General features: G+C 46.1%; 1 protein-coding gene across 1 annotated transcript in view; it reads right to left on the minus strand.

The window, feature by feature from the left end:
- DCHS1 (dachsous cadherin-related 1) overlaps window positions 1-8032 on the minus strand; it is a 34752-nt gene extending 26720 nt beyond the window's left edge. The window contains exon 1 of the mRNA XM_082627901.1: window positions 7812-8032. The gene's annotated coding sequence lies outside the window, so the exon portion shown is untranslated. The remainder of the gene's footprint in view (window positions 1-7811) is intronic.
- Between the last annotated feature and the right edge of the window lie 10527 nt (window positions 8033-18559).

Consider the following 18559-nt stretch of genomic DNA (forward strand, 5'->3'; position numbering starts at 1 on the left):
AAGTTGACAAGATTTGGCTACCGACCCTTCAGGAAGGGTGAGGGAATGGAAGGGCTCTAGACTGACTCCAGGGTTCTGGCCTGATTACTAATGTGGTGCCATTAGGACACCACAGAAGAGAAGCCATTTTGGGGGTTCCTGTTGAGGTCTCCCCATGGAGATGTCCCAAACACAGTTGGATTTGCAGGTCTGGAGCTTAGGAGAGAGGTCTGGGTTGGAGATGGATTTGGACCAATCAAGGAGCAACTCATAGCCATGGGTATGGAGATACATCAGGTAGGACATGTAGAGTGAAAAGAGAGTCTAGGACAGAGCCCTGGGGAACAGTCACATTCAAGGGGCAAACTGAGGAGAGCACTATTCTTCTTGGAGGAGAAAGAGAAGGAGGCCGTAGCTCAGAAGTTAAAGGAGGGAGCATTTCAACAAGGACGGAGAGATCGATAGTGTCCAATGCTGCCGAAAGGTCAAGAAAGATGAAGACTGAGAAGTGGCCACTGGTCTTAGCAGTCAGGAGGTCACAGTGATCTTGGGGAGAATCGTTTCAGGAGAGTCCTAAGGGAGCAAGCCTCCTGCAATGGGAACTGATAGAGAATGAATCAACTAACAACTAGCCATAGACCAGATGTCAGTATAGATTCATTCATCAACACATGCTTACTGCACTCCTAGAAAATGGAGGCAATGTATCATGGTGAGGTAGGACCAGACAGTGCTGAAGACATGGACTCTGGGGGCAAACCAACTCTGGGATTTCTCCCCAGCTTCTCACTTGCTAGCTGTGTAATCTTGGGTGAGCCACTGAAATGCTCAGTGCTTCCATTTCCTCATTTATAAAATAGGGACAGGGACTTCCCTGGTGGTCCAGTGGTTAGGACGTCGCCTTCCAATGCAGGGGGGGCGGGTTTGACCCCTGGTCAGGGAGCTAGGATCCCACACGCCTCATGGCCAAAAAACAGAAAAACATAAAACAGAAGCAGTATTGTAACAAATTCAATAAAGACTTTAAAAAAATGGTCCACATAAAAAAAATAGGGACAATAATAATACTACAGTGTATATGCAGTTAGAATAGCGTGTTGCACACGACTGTGTGCACACATAAGCATGAACACAAACATGCTTGTATAAGTACACAAGCATGAACTATTATTACAGTGGTTAAGAAGATGGGCTCTGCTGTCTGACAGACTCGAGTTCAAATTCTGACTCCGCCACTTATAGAGAAATCCTTTCAACCTTTCTAGACCTAAGTTTCTTCTTTTGTAAAATGGGGATTAAAGTGCCTACTTTATATGGTTGATATGAAAGTTAAATGAAAGAATGACAAAAAACTTAGCACAGTGGCTGGTACACAGTGAAGGCTCAATAAATGTTGGCTGCTATTGCATGCCAGACACTCACAATAACCCTGGGATAAGTGTTATTCCACAGATGAGGAGACTGAGGCTCAGACTAGGTAGCAGAGAAACATCTGGAACATAGCTCTGATGGACTCCAAAGCTAGTGCTTTCTCTTCCACAATATTGCTTCTCTGCTGGAGGGCTTGGAACAGCCTGATAAACGTTCATGTAAATGGCCAGGCAACCGAACAGGGAAGGAGCCTGAGCAGAGCTGTGCGTAGGAGAGTAACTCCAGCAGTATATGCAAGGTGGGTCAGAGTAGGAGGTGATCAGTGACGAGGCAGTTATGAGTCCAGGTTGAGGGTCAGGTGGGCATGGTCAGGTGGTTAGAGGGGAAGTGACCAGAGGATGCTTGGAGGTCTCCAGGAGACAAAGGAAAAAATAGGAGAGGTGGGCCCAGGGCATATGTGTGAAATGATTCACTAATAGATTTATTCAATAAGTACCTATTGAAGACCTACCATGTGCCAAACACCATACTAGGCACTAGAGACATAGCAGTGACCTGGACAGATCGCGTCCCTGCCTTCATGGCGTTCACAGGTAGGGAGGCCTGGGCAGGGATGGGCAGGGCAGGGTGAGGGAGCTACAGTGGTGGGGTGAGCAGCAAGGACCTGGTCTTAAGATCTGACTCCCACAAGTAGAGTCCAGGCTGCAGAGGAGGCCAGTGAGGCTGGAGCTAGCAGAGAAGCTGGAGACGCAGAGGGAAGAACGAGTCTGGAGAAGCAAGAGGTGGAGGAGAAGGACAGAGTAGTAGAGGGACTGAGATCTTGGAAGTAAAATGAACTAAGTTAAGAGTCGAGCACTTAATAGTTGTTTTCTTTCTCAATCCTCAGAACAACTCTCTTGCTGTTACCTCCATATTCAACTGAGGAAAGGGAAGCTCAGAGAAGCTAAGGTCATCCAGGTGGTAAACAGTGAGGCTGGAAGGTGTGAGGTGTAGCCCCCTTCCTTTCCTCCCTTTCCTCCTTCCTCACCAAGCATATGACAGTGTGTTCTAGGCTCTGAGAGGAAACAGCTCCTTCCATGGAGCAGCTTAGACAGAAAAACATGAACAACAGGGCACTCCACTGTGCTAAGCGAACACAGAGGGGCATCCTGACTCAGGCCTGGGGGTTCTAGATGGACTGCTGGAAGGAGGTGCCCTCTCACTAGGGGACACAGGAACTGAGAAGCCCCTCCTAAGTGGCAGAGGTTGAAATGCCCGGAAGTCAGAGGATTACCTGGAAACACTGACACCTGAGCTGAAGGAAGGGGCAGGCAGCAGGAAACCAGGAAAAAGATGGGATCCAATACCATGAACCCATGGGAGGGGCTTTTGCTTGCAGGTACCGGGGCATCAGAGAGTTCAGTCTTGCTTCTATCACCACTGACAGGCAAAAGGAAGAGGAAGAAGAGGGCACAAGTATCTGGGAACCTGATACAGGGAGGAGCAGGGGCCTGGGGGTGCCAGGAGTAGGAGGGCTCAGAGTGGTGTATGTGAGTGGGTGTCAGAGGAAGGAGCAGCCCGTGGCACCTCCAGGGAAGGGGGCCTGGTGGAGCAGGGCAGATGGAGAGGCACTATAGTCCTGTGGCCTGATGGCATGTCACAGCTTCCTCGTCTTCCACTCCCTCCAAGAACCCCAACAGGCACGTGGCCCAGTAGATTTGGATCTGCAAATTTCTGGTGTTTGTTAAATATTTGCTAGCTGAATGAAAGGGAAATAAAGTACAATAGGGGAGAGGAAGAGGATCCAGGAAAAGAGAAGTCCAGGTGAAAGAGAGAGAAGAGGAGAGACAGTAGGGTGAGGAAGGACGACTTGTGCGGGAGGGGAGTGGAAATGTCTCTAGTGGGTAAGTGGGCGTGTGTGGAAATATCTCTACTGTGTGGGCAGCTGAGACCAGGGGTCAGTCTTCTGAAGAGTGAATGAGGGTGAGGGAGGTGCTGTGAGGTGCCTCATTCATTCATTCATCTGTTCATTGCCAAGCGTCTGTAGAGGGGTCCGGGGACATGAAGGTGAATAATATACAACCTTGTCATTAAGGATATCCCAGCCCAGGCAGAGAGACAGAAAGGGAAGAGGTAATGACAACAGTGATACAAGAGGGTCCCAAGCTTGCCTGGTGGTCAGGAGAGACAGGGTTTGAGATAGAGCTGAGGATGGGAAGGGGTCAGCCAGGAGACAAAGGGAGTAAAAGGCTTTTCAGGCAGTATGTGCAAAGGGCCAGAAGCATGCAAGAATGCAGTGTCTTTGGGGAACTACAAGGAATTCAGTATGGCTGGAACTTGCCATGTGAGGGAGCTATGGAAATGGGAGAGGGTGGGGAGGCTGGGGGAGTCAGGTCATGACAGACCTCCTAAGGCTCCTTAAAGTAGAGATCTCACCCAAGACAGTGGTAGGACACTAAAGAATGCTGAGCAGGGAATGCCGTGGCTGGATTTGCACTTTAGAGAGATTCCTCTTGCCGCAATGAGAAGACTGGATTGGAAGAGGGAAAGGTAGATGTCTAGGGAGACAAGTTAGGAGGCTCTTGGAGTAATTCATGTGAAAAGATGGTGAAGGCAGTAGCTGAGGCCATGGATAAAAGGGGATGGGATATCAGAGACAGCTGGAAAGGAAGTAGAACCAACAGGTCCCAATGACTTTCTGGGTTATGGGACATGTGGAGAAGGGAGTGGCTACGGTTAATTGCTGGGTTTGTAGCTTGATAACTGACTGGGGATGGTGGTTTGGGGGAGGAAGGAATGAGGAGATCAGGTCTGGACACGTTAAGGGGCTTATGGACTCTAAAGTCAGGTAGGAAGCAGACCTGCAGGTCTAGGGGTCAGAAGAGAGGTCTGGAAGAGATAGATATTTGGAAGTCATCAGCTTATACAGATGATAGTTAAAGCCCTGGAAATGAATGAGACAGATGACCAAGAGGGGTGTATACAGTGAGACAATAAGAAGGTCCAAGCCAGAACCCTAATAAACAGTAACATTTAGGGGCCACCCAAAGGAGCCCCCAAAACAGACTGAGAAGGAACAGCCAGGAGGTGCCCTGAAAGAGAGATGCACAGATCCCACCCTACTGTATTATCTGTTTATTTGCCTGTCTCCCTTGCCAAGGGTAGGAATAGAATAGTGTCTCCTATTACAGTATCCCCACCACCTAGCAGTGAGCTCATTAAATACTGACAGAATAAAATAGTGGCTCAAAAGGCGTAAGAATGATTCAAAGAGAAAAAAACAGTCAACAATGTTGGACCCCGCCAAGAGGTCAAGCAGTTGAGGACTTTTGAAAAGAGCCCCTAAATTTGGCAGGTGAGAGGTCATGTTCTCTTAGGGACAGCAGTTACATTGGATGGGACAGGAGTAAATGGGAAGTGAGGAGGTGGGAACAGCTCTGTGCGGAAGACCCTTGCACAAAATGTGGCAGTGAGGCAAAGTGAGAGAGCGTCTTAGCTAGTCAGGTATTACAAGGTTAATACCTGGAGAGGTATTATAACCTAGAAGATAGGAGAGCCTGGAGGCTCTTCACGTGCTCACAGGAGGAATAGGTACAGAGGGAGAAACTGGACATATGGATAAGACTCAGAGTACTTTGTCAAGTGAGGCCGAAGGGGGTGGGATCTGCAACAGCCGAAGGAATTCAAACTGGATGGCCTCAATATTCCGAGTGGCCGACAGACCAGGTGTGTCTGTCATGTGTACTCTTCCTTCCTCCCTTTCCTTCAGCCTCCACATCCATTCTGTCACTGAGCCCTTCTGACCCCACTGCCTAAAGAATTCTTGAAACTCTACTTCCTCGTCCTCTACTGCCACTTCTCCAGTTCAGACCAGCATTATCCCCTCCTGGGTTCCTGCAACAGCCAACTATTCCTTTCTTTTCAGACTCCTCCCTCCAGTCACCACACTGCTGTCAGAGTGGTATTTATAAGACAGATCTGATCACATCACACCACAGCTTCAAATGATTCGGTGATTTTCAATTATTCTTGGCTTCCATAAGCTTTCATATGGACCTGCAAGAACTGCAAGAACTGCATGACCTAACTAACCCTTCATTACCTCTCTCAGACTCTGTGACCCGCCCTCACATCATGCTATACTAGTGCCAGGCTCACTGGATTGCTTTTTCCCTCGGACATACGATACTTTCTTACATGTGGGCTTTCCATTGCTGCTCCCTAGGCTTGGCATATTTTCCACCTACTTCACCTCACCTCCACCTCTCCTCCACCTCTCCTTTGCTTGGTAATCTCCCTATGTATCTATCAAGCTTAAGCTTAAATGTCACTTCCTTCCAAAAGCCTCTTCTGGTCTCCCTACAAGGGCTCAGGTTTCCCTGCTATGTGCTGCCATGGTACAGCGCTCACCCCATAGCCTGTAAGCTCCACACAGGCAAGGACCATGTCTATTTTGTTCACCCTTGTAATGCCACCACCTACCACACCGCCTGGCACAGAGTAGGTGCTTAATAGGTGTTTGCAGAATAAATGATCCAGCGAGTTGACTAATTAATCTGCTGAAAACAATGAGGGATGTAAGGTAAGGGGATGTGAAAAAATAGAAAAAATTTCATCTATTTATTTATGGAGGGCCCAGTTGAGGGTGCAATTTATAGAAGCGTGAATTTATAGAAGCATAACTTGGTGTGGTTGAGAAATCATTCCAGCTAGGGCTGAGACTTTGTGGGATGGATGGTCTCAAGGACAACAATAAAATGGAACAAAGAGTGGCCAAGGAGTGGGTGAAGTGATGGTCCTGGGCGTATAAACTGGAAGGAGAGCACAAAGCCAGAAAGGGGCAGATTAGGACAAAGCAAAGAGGTCAAGGGCAAGGAGTCATTATGAGGTTGAAGAGTAAGTGGAATGGGAGCAAGGGCATCCGGGAGCTGGAAGGACACTGGAGGCTGTGGGCAGAGTGGAATGTAGGAGTTCCGAATTTTAGAGATGGACCAATTATACAGAGTGGTCGTGGGAGGGGAGAAGGTAACAGGAGCTAAAGAGCTCAAGAAACTGTGAGGCTACACTTGGAGGGACACTTGGAACCATGGCAGTGTATAGGGTGAGGGGAAGACTGATCTAGGTCCCCAAGTTTTCAGGGAACTAGAGGGTAAGCCTGGAAAGTCTACGAGTGAGAAGAAGCCATGGTGTGAGTATCATAAGTTAATGGGAGTTTATTCAGCAGTTGGGACAGCTCAGTCTGGTGTGTGCAAGACACCTAAAACTGTGTTTCCTATGGGATATACAAACAGGTGTTGGTAAGGGTGACTGCAACACAGCCTCCTGTTAGTGTCAGGTCTCTGAGACACCTGCTATGTACAGGCAGTCCTGATGAAGTATAACCTAGATGATGGGTTGGCTGTGACAGGGTTACCATTGGATGTATATTGCTGTGGCAGTGTCTCCAGAAAGGTGCTGGCAGCAATGGTGTCTCCCATGGTTTGTGGTGGCCTTGACAATGATCCTGTGGGAATGTGTTGGCTGCACCATTTCTGTCGTGGGTGTATGCTGTTCTGAGAGCACCCTCTGTAAATGTGTATTGGCTCTGACAGTGCTTCCGGGGGGTGTGTGATGGCTGTGAAGGCATCTCTTGTGGATGTGTGCTGCCTGCAACTGTGTCCCCTGTGGGTATTTGAGGAGTTGACATAAGCAACAATATTTTTCTGGCCTATGACCCCATGGCTGTGAGCCCGGCCCACGCCACACTGAGCTCATTGTACTTCCAGACCTCCATTTCCCCACCCCCTCCACGTGGGACCAGGCCCGCAGTGACCTCCCTCCGTCCCCTGCACAGGATTCCCATCTAGGCATCCTGGACACAAACTCAACACCAGTCTGGGTGACAGACCTCCAGTTCGGGCTTCGCCTGTCTCTCCTCTGTTTCTCTTTACTTCTCCCCCCTCAGTTTCTTTGTTTCTGTCTCAGTTTGTCTCTGTCATACACCCATCCTCCACATTCTGACACATGGCTCCCACAGAGGCAGGCAACACACACACACACACACACACTCCCTCACAGGGACTGGCTGACCAGACACATACTCACTCTGACCCACACAGCCTTGGAGTGACACGCACGTACACACGGCCAAACACACACACACACACACACAACTCCCCAGTGACACGCACTGACTCACACTAGGCGATGCACTAGCGCTCACATTCACATTCGGAGGAGCACACACACACCCTGCCCACACCCCCGGCACACTCACGCCGCCACACATCCGACTCGATGACACACGCACACAAAGACCCCCAGGCCCTGCCCCCACGCTCACGTTCACGCTCGTCCTCGTCCCGCAGGCCCAGGCCCCCCCCCTCCCCCATTGTCTCCGGCTCAGAACAAAGCCCCCGGCTCCGTCGCCGCCACCGCCGCCCAGGAGAGGCCGGCGGCCCGGCGGGTGCGGCCGGACGGGCCGGGCGGCCGTGGGCACTGACCTCCGCGCGGCGCGGGCTCCCTTGCCCGGTCCTGGGGCGCCGTCCGGCGCGGTCAGCCCCCTGGGCAGCGCCCGCCAGCGCGGGGCCTGGGGCCGCGCATCGTCCGCCACCGCTGTCTCCCGGCCAGCGAGCAGCTCCGGGCGGGCGGCCGGCCGTCGGTTCGCGAGCACCCGCCCGTCGATCGGTCCGTCCGCCGCCGCCGTCGCCGCCGCCGGGGCGCCGCCTCCTCCACAGCCGCCCCGAGGAGGAAGCGAGATTCGCCGCCGCGGCCCCGCGCCCCCTCCCCTCCCCTCCCCCGCCCTCCGCGCGGTAACCCGAGCCCCCGCCCCTCCGCCCGCGAGCCCCCGCCCCCGCCCCCACCCGCGCTCCGCGCCGCTGCCCCCCCAGCGCCCGCCAGTCCTCCCTCCGCCCCTAGACTTCCCGGCCCCAGTCCCCGGCCGGATCCGGCCCCAGCGCTGCGCGGTTCCCGCGTCCCCGTTCTCTTCCCTTCTCCTGGTCCAAGCGCCCTGTCCCCTTCTCCCATCCCGTTCTCTGCATCCTCTCTCCTCGTCCCCTTCTCCTTCTCGTCCTGCTCTTCCATCTTCTTTCCTACCCCCCATTCCTCCACCGTCCCCTCTTCTCCCTCACTGCCCTATTCTCCCTCCCAACCCTTTTCTCTCCATTCCCCTCTCCCTTCTCCCTACCCTCTTCTTCTCGCCCCATCTCCCATCCTTTCCTCTCCAGCCCCTTGTCCCCATCCCTTCTCGATCCTTTCTCCTCAGCCTCTTCTCCACACCAGTTCTCCCCATGTTCTTTGCCTGCCCTTCTCCTTTCCCTGTCTCCCCACCTCTTCTCTTCAACTCTTTTCTCCCAACCCCTTCTCACTGTCCCTTTCTCCCTGTCTCTTCCCCACATGACTTTCCCTCCCAGTTTCCTTCTGTCATCCCTCTTTCCTCATCCTCTTCTTCCATATTAATCTCTCCATTCTCTCCTCCTGGTCACTTCTGTTTAACCCATGCGCTTTATTAGTTCTCCTTCCCTCACTTCCTCTTTCATCCCAAAGTTGAGGCTCCAGGTGGAGGGTATTGGAACGAGGAGATTTAGGGATGGTGGTCTCACTCAGGGTATACTCCTCAGAAAAGGAAAGCGAGATGGAAACTAGGCAAGGAGGTGGGAAGGGGCTTGAGGGGCCAACTGGCAGAGAAAATGGAAAGAAGTAAATCAGATGGAGGCAGACAGTATTAAAGAACTGGAAGAGTTTTGATCCCTCCTCTTCTGTCCTTCCTGTGACTGAGTATAGGCTGTGAGTCCAAAGGTATTCTGACTTGAGACGTGCAAATGGTACAAAGAAATCAGGAACTTCTGGGGTGAGAGAACACACTTTCAGTTAAAGCAGAAGGGAGTGTGATTTTGAAATAGAGGAGTGAAGAAGAGGCTGGAATCCTTGATAACATCCAGGTTTCTGGCTTGGGCAGCTGGGTGGATGGTGGTGACATTCACTGTTTTGGACAAAAGGAGCAGGAGTTGCTTGCAGGAGGCTGATTTAGAAAGATGATGACTTTCGATTTGGGCTGCTAACTTTGAAGTGCCTGTCGGGTAGGTAGGTCTGCAGCTTAGAAGAGTGGTCTGGGATGGACATAAATATTTGGAAGTCATCTGCAAATACTGTATAAGCTTGAATATAGGGTGAGGTTTTTGCTGTTTTGTTTTTCTAAAATCATCCCAAGGAAAGAGGGAGTAACCTTATATTTGAGTCCTTACAAAGTCTCTCATATTACAGGGTTTGCTCTCATTTACTTTATTTTGAACAACAAACCACTGGATAGAGCAGTATGGTATGGTGACTAAGCTTGTGGACTCTGGGGCCAGACTGCCTGGCTTGGGGTCCAGACCCTGCCATTTACAAGCTGTGTGGCTTTTAAAAAGTTACTTAGCCTGTCTCTGCCTCAGTTTTCTCATCTATAAAGTGGGACTAAGGGTTAAATTATTTAATATATATAAAGTACTTTGTACCTGGCACATAGTAAGTGCTCCATAAATGCTAACCATTTTTACTGTTTGGGCATGACCCATTAACCTGAAATGTCCTCAACTATGCTATTTTGGATGCCTGTATAGGTCATTTCCCACAGAATCAATAGTCACAGCTTTGATAGCTATTCCTGGTAATAGTCTCACAACTGCATGTGGTGAATGTTTCTAAATATGCTTTATAAAAAGTGCCTTTAAAAGTAATACTGTAGGGCTTCCCTGGTGGCGCAGTGGTTGAGAGTCCGCCTGCCAATGCAGGGGACATGGGTTCGTGTCCCGGTCTGGGAGGATCCCACATGCCGGGGAGCGGCTGGGCCCGTGAGCCATGTCCTCTGGGCCTGCGCATCTGGAGCCTGTGCTCCGCAATGGGAGAGGCCGCAACAGTGAGAGGCCCGCGTACAGCAAAAAAAAAAAAAAAAAAAAAAAAAAAAAAAGTAATACTGTAGTACTTGGGAGGGGCTTCTAGGCTGCTGGAAATATTCTGTTTCTTGACCTGAGTGATGTTATATGGATGTTTTACTTTGTGACAATTCATTGAGCCAAACACTTATGACTTAGGCCATTTTCTGTATGAATATTATACTTCAGTAAAAAATTAACAATTAAAAAGTTATTTTTAAAAGGCAAAACAGTAAGTGATTTTTAGAGGTCATGAATATATTCTTGCAGGATGCATGCCAAACACCAGCTGCCCTAGAGTGATGCAAATGGGGACCTGTGACTTGGGATACAGTTTCCAATGACTGCATCACAAATGGATTCAAATTGTGCTGTGTCCTCTCTGAAATTCTCCACTTAGACTGAAGAGAAGATCATCTGTTCTGGAAAATAGGTAAGATGGCTGAAAAAGTGACCCTAATAATGAGAAAGACACTGCTCTGGAGAATTCATGTTAAAAGTATGCATTAACTTGTTTATGGAATTATGAGAATGGAAAGAAAGCAATATTTATAAATCAATATATTATTTATAAATTTTTTTTATTCTTGTAATATTTTTTACTTTTTTTTTTACATCTTTATTGGAGTATAATTGCTTTACAATGGTGTGTTAGTTTCTGCTTTATAACAAAGTGAATCAGTTATACATATATATATATATATATGTTTCCATATCTATTCCCTCTTGCGTCTCCCTCCCACCCTCCCTATCCCACCCCTCTAAGTGGTCACAAAGCACCGAGCTGATCTCCCTGTGCTATGCGGCTGCTTCCCACTAGCTATCTGTTTTACATTTGGTAGTGTATATATGTCCATGGCATTCTCTCACTTTGTCACAGCTTACCCTTCCCCCTCCCCATATCCTCAAGTCCATGCTCTAGTAGGTCTGAGTCTTTATTCCTGTCTTACCCCTAGGTTCTTCTTGACATTTTTTTCTTAGATTCCATATATATTTATACTTCATGATATGTGAATTTAAATATATGTATAATAAAGTCCATTAACTGACAGAAGTAAACTTTTGGTTGTTTCATCCTCATCCCTGAAGGTATACAGTTTCAGGCTGGTCAAAAAGCTTTTGGGATTTTCTCAGTGGGAAAATGAGGAATCACCTTAGGTTTGGGTTGGCTTATATGGGAAATGTGATAAATGGTAAACGAAGCTAAGGGAGTGAATAAGATTTCTCAGGAACAGCATGTACACTAGGAAGAGAAGGGGGCTAGAACAGACCCTAAGAAGCTCCAGCACTTAAAGGTTGAGGAGAGGAGGCACAGCCTTCAAAGGAGAGTGAGAAGGAGTAGCCAGAGAGGGAGAAGAAGGGGAGGAGGCAGTGCCAATGAAGCCAAGGGAAAGCCAAGGGAAGCCATGGGACAGAGAGTGTTCGTCAGGGTTGACTGATACAGAGGAGGCCAGGGAGGTGAGGACTGATACGTATCCATTGGATTTGGCCAGAGGGAGACCACTGGTGACCTTGGGGACAACGGGGTGGGTGGAGAGGTGGGGGTGGAAACTAGTCAGCACTCAGTAAAGGAGTTGGGTAGGGTGGAGGGGGGGACTGAAGACGTGGAGTAGAGCCTGTTCTTTAAGGAGGCTTGACTACAGGAAAGGAGAGAGATCTATAGCAGGGGGAGGGGACAGGTGTTTTAGGGGGCCAGAGAGTTTTTCAAATAGGAGGACCTAAATTTTCTTACTTCCTTCTATTTACTGAAGACACATGTAAGTGGCCAGCTTTATACTCAAGACACATAGTTAGGATATGACTAAGGAGCTCACAGTAAGCTGTGAAGACAGATCTGCACATTGGCACTGGGTAGTATAATGATAGAGGAAAGCATGGGTGGGCATAGAGAGGAATCTTCATCTAGCCCAGGGCTGGGATGTCAGCAAATGGTGTCACAGAGATGATGCTGGAACTGGATCTTCAAAGATGAGTAGAATCATAGCAGAGGGAGAAGTTGGGGAAAGGACTTTCAGGCAGAGTAAACAGCACCATGTTCAAACCACAAGAGCATGAAAGAAAATAGCCTTTGGCCGTGGAGGCTGGTGTACAGGTGGTAAGTGGTGGTGGTTCCTGAGTACATTGACTTGGCTGGAGTGTAAGGCATACGGGCTGGTGTGAAAGGAGAAAACAAGAAAGGTAAATGGGGCCAAATCATGGAGGATATTACCTATAATGCATATAGTCCAGGCTCTGAGGAGCCATTGTAAGGTTTATTTAATAAGGGAAATGGTCAGGTTGTGTGACATCAGCATCATTTTGGCTTCAATACTAAGGATCAAAGGAAAATAGACAAGAGTCAGTTTCAATTGCCCAGCTTGTAATGAGGATCTAAACTAAGCTAGTGGTCGTAGGATTAGAAAAGAGGAGTAAGATATGAGAGAGGTTACAGAGACTACAATTCTTGGTGGCTGACTAGATGTGAGGAGTGGTGGTGCAGGAGGAGTGTAGTACAAGATGACTTCCGTCTTCCTGGGCCGTACATTAGTGATGTTACTCATGATGTTTGGGAAGAAAAGGATGAGCAGGTTTGAGAGGAGAGACATACCATAATGAATTTGGTTTTGTACATGATGACTTTAATATGTATGTGAGATATCCAAATGAAGATGTCTAGGATGTGGTTGAGTATAAAATTTGGAACTCAGGTGAGCTGAGGATAGATATTTTGGAGACATCAGTCTGTCAGTCTATCGTGGTTAAGTGGAACCATGAGAATGGATGTTGTCACCTCCAGAGAATATGTAGTGAAAGGAGGGCCTGGGCAGCATTAAGGGTGGATAACAAAAGAAGAGCCATGAAGGGGATTGGGAAGAGCAGCCAATGAGGTAAGAATTGAACAAGAGAGTAGTGTCCAATGTGTTATCATAGAAGCCAAGGAAGGGAACAGCTACTAGAATGAGAGTCGTCAACAGAGTAAAAATACCACAGTAATATGAGGTCTGATAAGTCTCCATTAGACTTTGAAATTAGGATGTAGCTGATGATCTTAATGATTCAAAGACAGGAGAGGAAGAAGAAAAAAGTGGCTGATGATCTTAATGATTCAAAGACAGGAGAGGAAGAAGAAAAAAGCTGGAGGCATCACACTTCCTGATTTCAAACTGTATTACACAGCTATAGTAATCAAAACAGTATGATATCTCATAAAAGCAGACACATAGATCAATGGAACAGAATAGAGAACCCAGAAATAAACCCATGCCTATGTGGTCAATGTTTTTCAATATTTAAAAAAATATATTTATTTATTTATTTATTTGGCTGCATCAGGTCTTAGTTGTGGCACAGGGCATCTTCGTTGCCACGTGCAGGATCTTGTGGGATCTTTGTTGCAGCATGCGGGATCTTTTTTTTTTTTTAATTTTTTTTTCGTTGTGGCATGCGAACTCTTAGTTGCGGCATGTGGGATCTAGTTCCCTGACCAGGGATAGAACCCAGGCCCCCTGCATTGGGAGCGCAGAGCCTTAGCCACTGGACCACCAAGTCCCTGTGGTCAATTAATTTTCAACAAAGGTGCCAAGAATACACAATGGGGAGAGGATAGTGTCTTTAATAAATGGTGCTGGGAAAACTGGATATCCATGGGTGAAAGAATGAAACCAGACCCTTATCTGACACCATACTCAAAAATCAACTCAAAGTGGATTAGATTTGAACATTAGGACCTGGAACGATAAAACTCCTAGGAGGACTTCAACATAGGGGGTAAGCTGCTTGACATTGGTCTTGGCAATTACTTTTTTGGATTTGACACTAAAAGCAAAGGGAACAAAAGCAAAAATTAACAAGTGGGGCCACATCAAACTGAGAATCTTTTGCATATCAAAGGAGACTGTCAACAAAATGAAAAGGCAACCTATGGAAGGGGAGAAAATATTTGCAAACTACGTATCAGCTAAGAGGTTGATATCCAAAATATACAAGGAACTCATACAACTCAAGAGCAAAAAACCAAATAACCCAATTTAAAAATAGGCAAGGGATCTTAATAGATCTTTTTCCAAAAAAATATACAAATGTCCAATAGGCACGTGAAAAGTTGTTCAACATCACTAATCATCATGAAAATGCAAATCAAACCACAATGAGATATCACCTTATACCTGTTAGGATTGCTGTTATCAAAAAAAAAAGACATCGAAAATGCTGGCAAGGATGTGGAGAAACAGTGAACCCTTGGACACCGCTGGTGGCGATGTAAACTGGTACAGCCACTATGGCAAACATTATGGAGGTTCCTCAAGAAATTTGAAAATAGAACTACCATATGATCCAGCAATTCTGCTTCTGGGTATATCCAAAGGAAATGAAATCACTATCTCAAAGAGATATCTGCACCTCATGTCCATTGCAGCATTATTCACAAAAGCCAAGACATGGAAACAACCTAAGTGTCCGTTGATGGACAAATGAATAAATAATATTCATTTATGCTGAATATAAGAAAGAATATAAATATTCTTTCCAGAATAAAGAAAGGATGCTAGTGAGACAGGAGGATGAAGAACTACTACTCAGTGAGTGCAGCAAGGAAAGAGAGAAAGGATAGGTAACAGGAGGTGGAGAGGAGGAGTGGGGAAGGGAAGGATTGAGGAACAGTTGCTGGGAAGTAAGCAGTGGGACCTCATTTAACACCGCAGGTAAAGAGCTGATGGACAGGCAATGGCTAGTGGGGCAAGGTCCCAGGGGAGAGAGGAGGGTCTGAGGAATTAACCATGGCTACAGGAAGCAATTGGTTTTTAACCTAGAGAGGTACCTCCTCCTTCAAGACTGAAAGGGAAGATGGGTGAGGATGCAGATAAGTGCATGCATGAGCGTATGATGGCGGTGCAGAATGAGGATGGACAGGGTGGGATTTTGAGGCCATCATACCTGGTGATCCCATTCTCTCTGGAGAGGAGTTGGAGTCTGTGAAAAATGGGGCTTGAGGGAGGCAGTATGTTAGTGATTTTGAGGAAAGTGTTAAAAGAATGGAGACACTGTTAAGAGGAATGATGGCTGGTGGCCTTACAGGCTTAAAGGACCATGGAGTTGAGGATGCTGGTGAGAGAACAAAGGGTACAGGCACAGCTATACTAAAGTCTTTGATGAAAAAGAAAGGTCATTTCATGACAACACTGAGGAGGGTAGAGGCTTGAATAACAAGATGGTATGACTCTCAAAGGCTGGGGGGAGGTGTGGAAAAGTACTTATGTGTGTTTGGGCCTTAGGGAGCCCCAAGAGTGGAGACAACTTCTCTCTCCTCCCTAGACTTGTGGAAGAATGTGAAGAAATGATGTACTTAAAGCCAACTCTCTTAGAGGAAGTGGAGACTCAGGGGTGTATAATGGGGCTGAGAACTTAGGGGTTTCAGAACAGGAAAGATTGGGAGGAGAGTCCACGATGGAAAGGGCTAAACTCTGGGAAGCAGTGGAAGGACAAATTAATCAGGGGCAAGGAAGGACAGATGAATGTGGGGAAGATCGAATGGAAAAGGAAAGATGACCCAAAAGGCCTGCCTTGTAAATAATCATCCTGAATGATGGGATGGGAGGCTAACAATTCTCACGGGCTCTGTTATCCAATTGTTCCTTCTTAGTGCGGGAGGAGGCACCAGGCAGCATCATTGCTTGGTTGCAGACTGCTCTGAGACTGAGCCCCCGTTCAAATGCTCATGAGAGACCACAGTCATTAGCACTCTTCAGTAGAGCCCAGCCCTGGAGAAAGTGAGCAGGAGTATTAAAAAAATGGCCAGGGCTTCCCTGGTGGCGCAGTGGTTGAGAGTCCGCCTGCCGATGCAGGGGACATGGGTTCGTGCCCCGGTCCGGGAAGATCCCACATGCCGCGGAGCGGCTGGGCCCATGAGCTGTGGCCGCTGAGCCTGCGCATCCGGAGCCTGTGCTCCGCAACGGGAGAGGCCACAACAGTGAGAGGCCCGTGTACCAAAAAACAAAACAAACAAAACAAAACAAAATGGCCAGAGTCCAGCACAGTTTGAGTTGGGATCTTCCAAGACCAAGTATGTTTTCCAGGCTCTGAAGGATTTCAATTCCCTGCAGAGACTCTCAGAAAGAAAAAAGGAGACTCTCGATTCTCTCCCACAGGGCAGGAGCCAGAGAAGGCAGAACCAGATGGAATCTAGAACACAGGTGGAGGGATTAAATGTGGCGAAGAGGAAGGACTCCTATCCTCTGGGATAGGAAGTAAGGAGAGCCAGTTCTCTGAATTTCAGTTCACAGAATGATCCATTTGCTGAAATTCACCAATTTTCTAAATTTACCAAAATTTTGTTTCTTTTAATTATGTGTAAAGTTTACAACAATTGCATGGTTGTATGGATTTTAACTACTTTTGAACATTTCTACAAATTATCAGTTGACTCATTTGAAGTGTAGTTTAGCTCAGTTTTAGTTTTAATTTATTTGCTGTTTCACTGAAGTCATTTTGCCATGGCTGGCCAAAGTTCAGTGTAATCTAAAATTTTCCTTACTTTGAATCTAAATTTTGAGAATGAGTTCTTGTGTATTTTGTTCTACAAGTGTTGTGCAATGACTCAAATGTCAAATATAAACAATCTTGTGGCAGGGGGGTTCTCTCTTTCAAAACATTTTCAATCTAATAATTTCCTTTTTAAAAACACTTTTTTGTGCACTTATAATTTTAATTGGTATATAGACATGGGCTGAAATATGGCCATATTGTACTTCCATACTGGTTGGTAAATGGAATTAATAGTTACTACAGTAAGTGATAAAATTAATTATATAAGTTCATTAGTTCAAGATAATTGTTCTAAGATCTCATGATGACCATTGATGAATGGGCCTCCTGCCATAGTGACATCGAAGAAACATTTGTAGAATTTCTGCCAGTCCCATTCATGTCACAATAGGATGACTGTACTTTAGGAATATCTCTGCTTATTCTTATCCTTGATTATGTAGTTGCTACTACTTCTAAATAAAGTTTTTACTTTGATTTTATTTTTTATTTAAATAACAGTTTTATTGAGATACAATTTATATACCATAAAGTTCATCCTTTTAAACTGTATAGTTCACAGTGGTTTTTAGTATATTCACAGGTGTATATCCATCAACCACAATCAAATTCCAGAATGTTTTCATTGTTCCAAAAGAAACCCCATAACTCACTAGCAGTTACTCCCCATTTCCTTCTCCCTTCAGCCCCTGGCAACTAATAATCTGTTTTCTGCTTCTGTGGATTTGCTTATTTTGGGTATTTCATATAAATGGAATCATACAATATGTAGCCTTTTGTGTCTGGTTTCTTTCACTTATCCTATTTTTGAAGTTCATCTATGTTGTAGAATACATTAGTATTTCATTCTTTTGTACGGCAGAATAATATTCCATTCTATGGATATATCACATTGTTTATTCATTCATCAGTTGATGGACATTTAGATTTTTTGCCCTTTTTGGCTATTATGAATAATGCTGCTGTGAACATTTGCATACAAGTTTTTGTGTAGACATACTTTTTCAATATCCTTGGGTATATACCTACGAGTGGAATTGCTGGTATGATACACGTTGTAACTATGTATTTCCTCACCATTTTGAGGAAATATTTGAGGAAATGTGGCCAAACTTTCCTACAGCAACTTCACCATTTTACCTTTCTACCAGGAGTGTATGAGGGTTCCAATTTCTCTACATCCTTGCCAACACTTGTTATTGTTTATCTTTTTTATTATAATCATCTTAGCAGGTATGAAGTGGTATCTCATTGTGGTTTTGATTTGCATTTCTCTAATGACTAATGATGTTCAGCCTCTCTTTGTATGCTTATTGGCCATTGTATAACTTCTTCTCTGGCTTCTTTCAAGATTTTCTATGTCTTTGATTTTCTGTGGTTTGAATATTTTCTGTAGTTTTAATATTCTGCAGTTTTGTACACCTAGGTGTAGATTTTTTCAGTGTCTATTTTGATGTCTTCTGAGCTTTCTGGATCTGTGGTTTGGTGTCTGTCATTAATTTCAGAAAATTCTCAGTGATTATTACTTCAAATGTTTCTTCTGTTTCTCTCTTTCTTCTCCTCTGGTATTCCCATTCCATACATTTTGTTATTGTTCCACAGTTCTCGTTATTGTCCCACAGTTCTTGGATATTCTGTTCCTTAAATAATTATCTTATTTTCCTTTTTTAAAAAACTTTTTTAAATTGAATGATTCTTTAAATTCTGTAGCACTTTAAAATTTCAAGTTTCACACACATGATTTCATATAATCACATTAAATAACCCTTTTCTTCCCCACCCCTATGTTGCCCCTTCTCCCTCTCATTTTCCTTTTG

This window comes from Mesoplodon mirus, assembly GCF_964341445.2.
Source record: "Mesoplodon mirus genome assembly, chromosome: 7".
NCBI classification, from domain to species: domain Eukaryota; kingdom Metazoa; phylum Chordata; class Mammalia; order Artiodactyla; family Ziphiidae; genus Mesoplodon; species Mesoplodon mirus.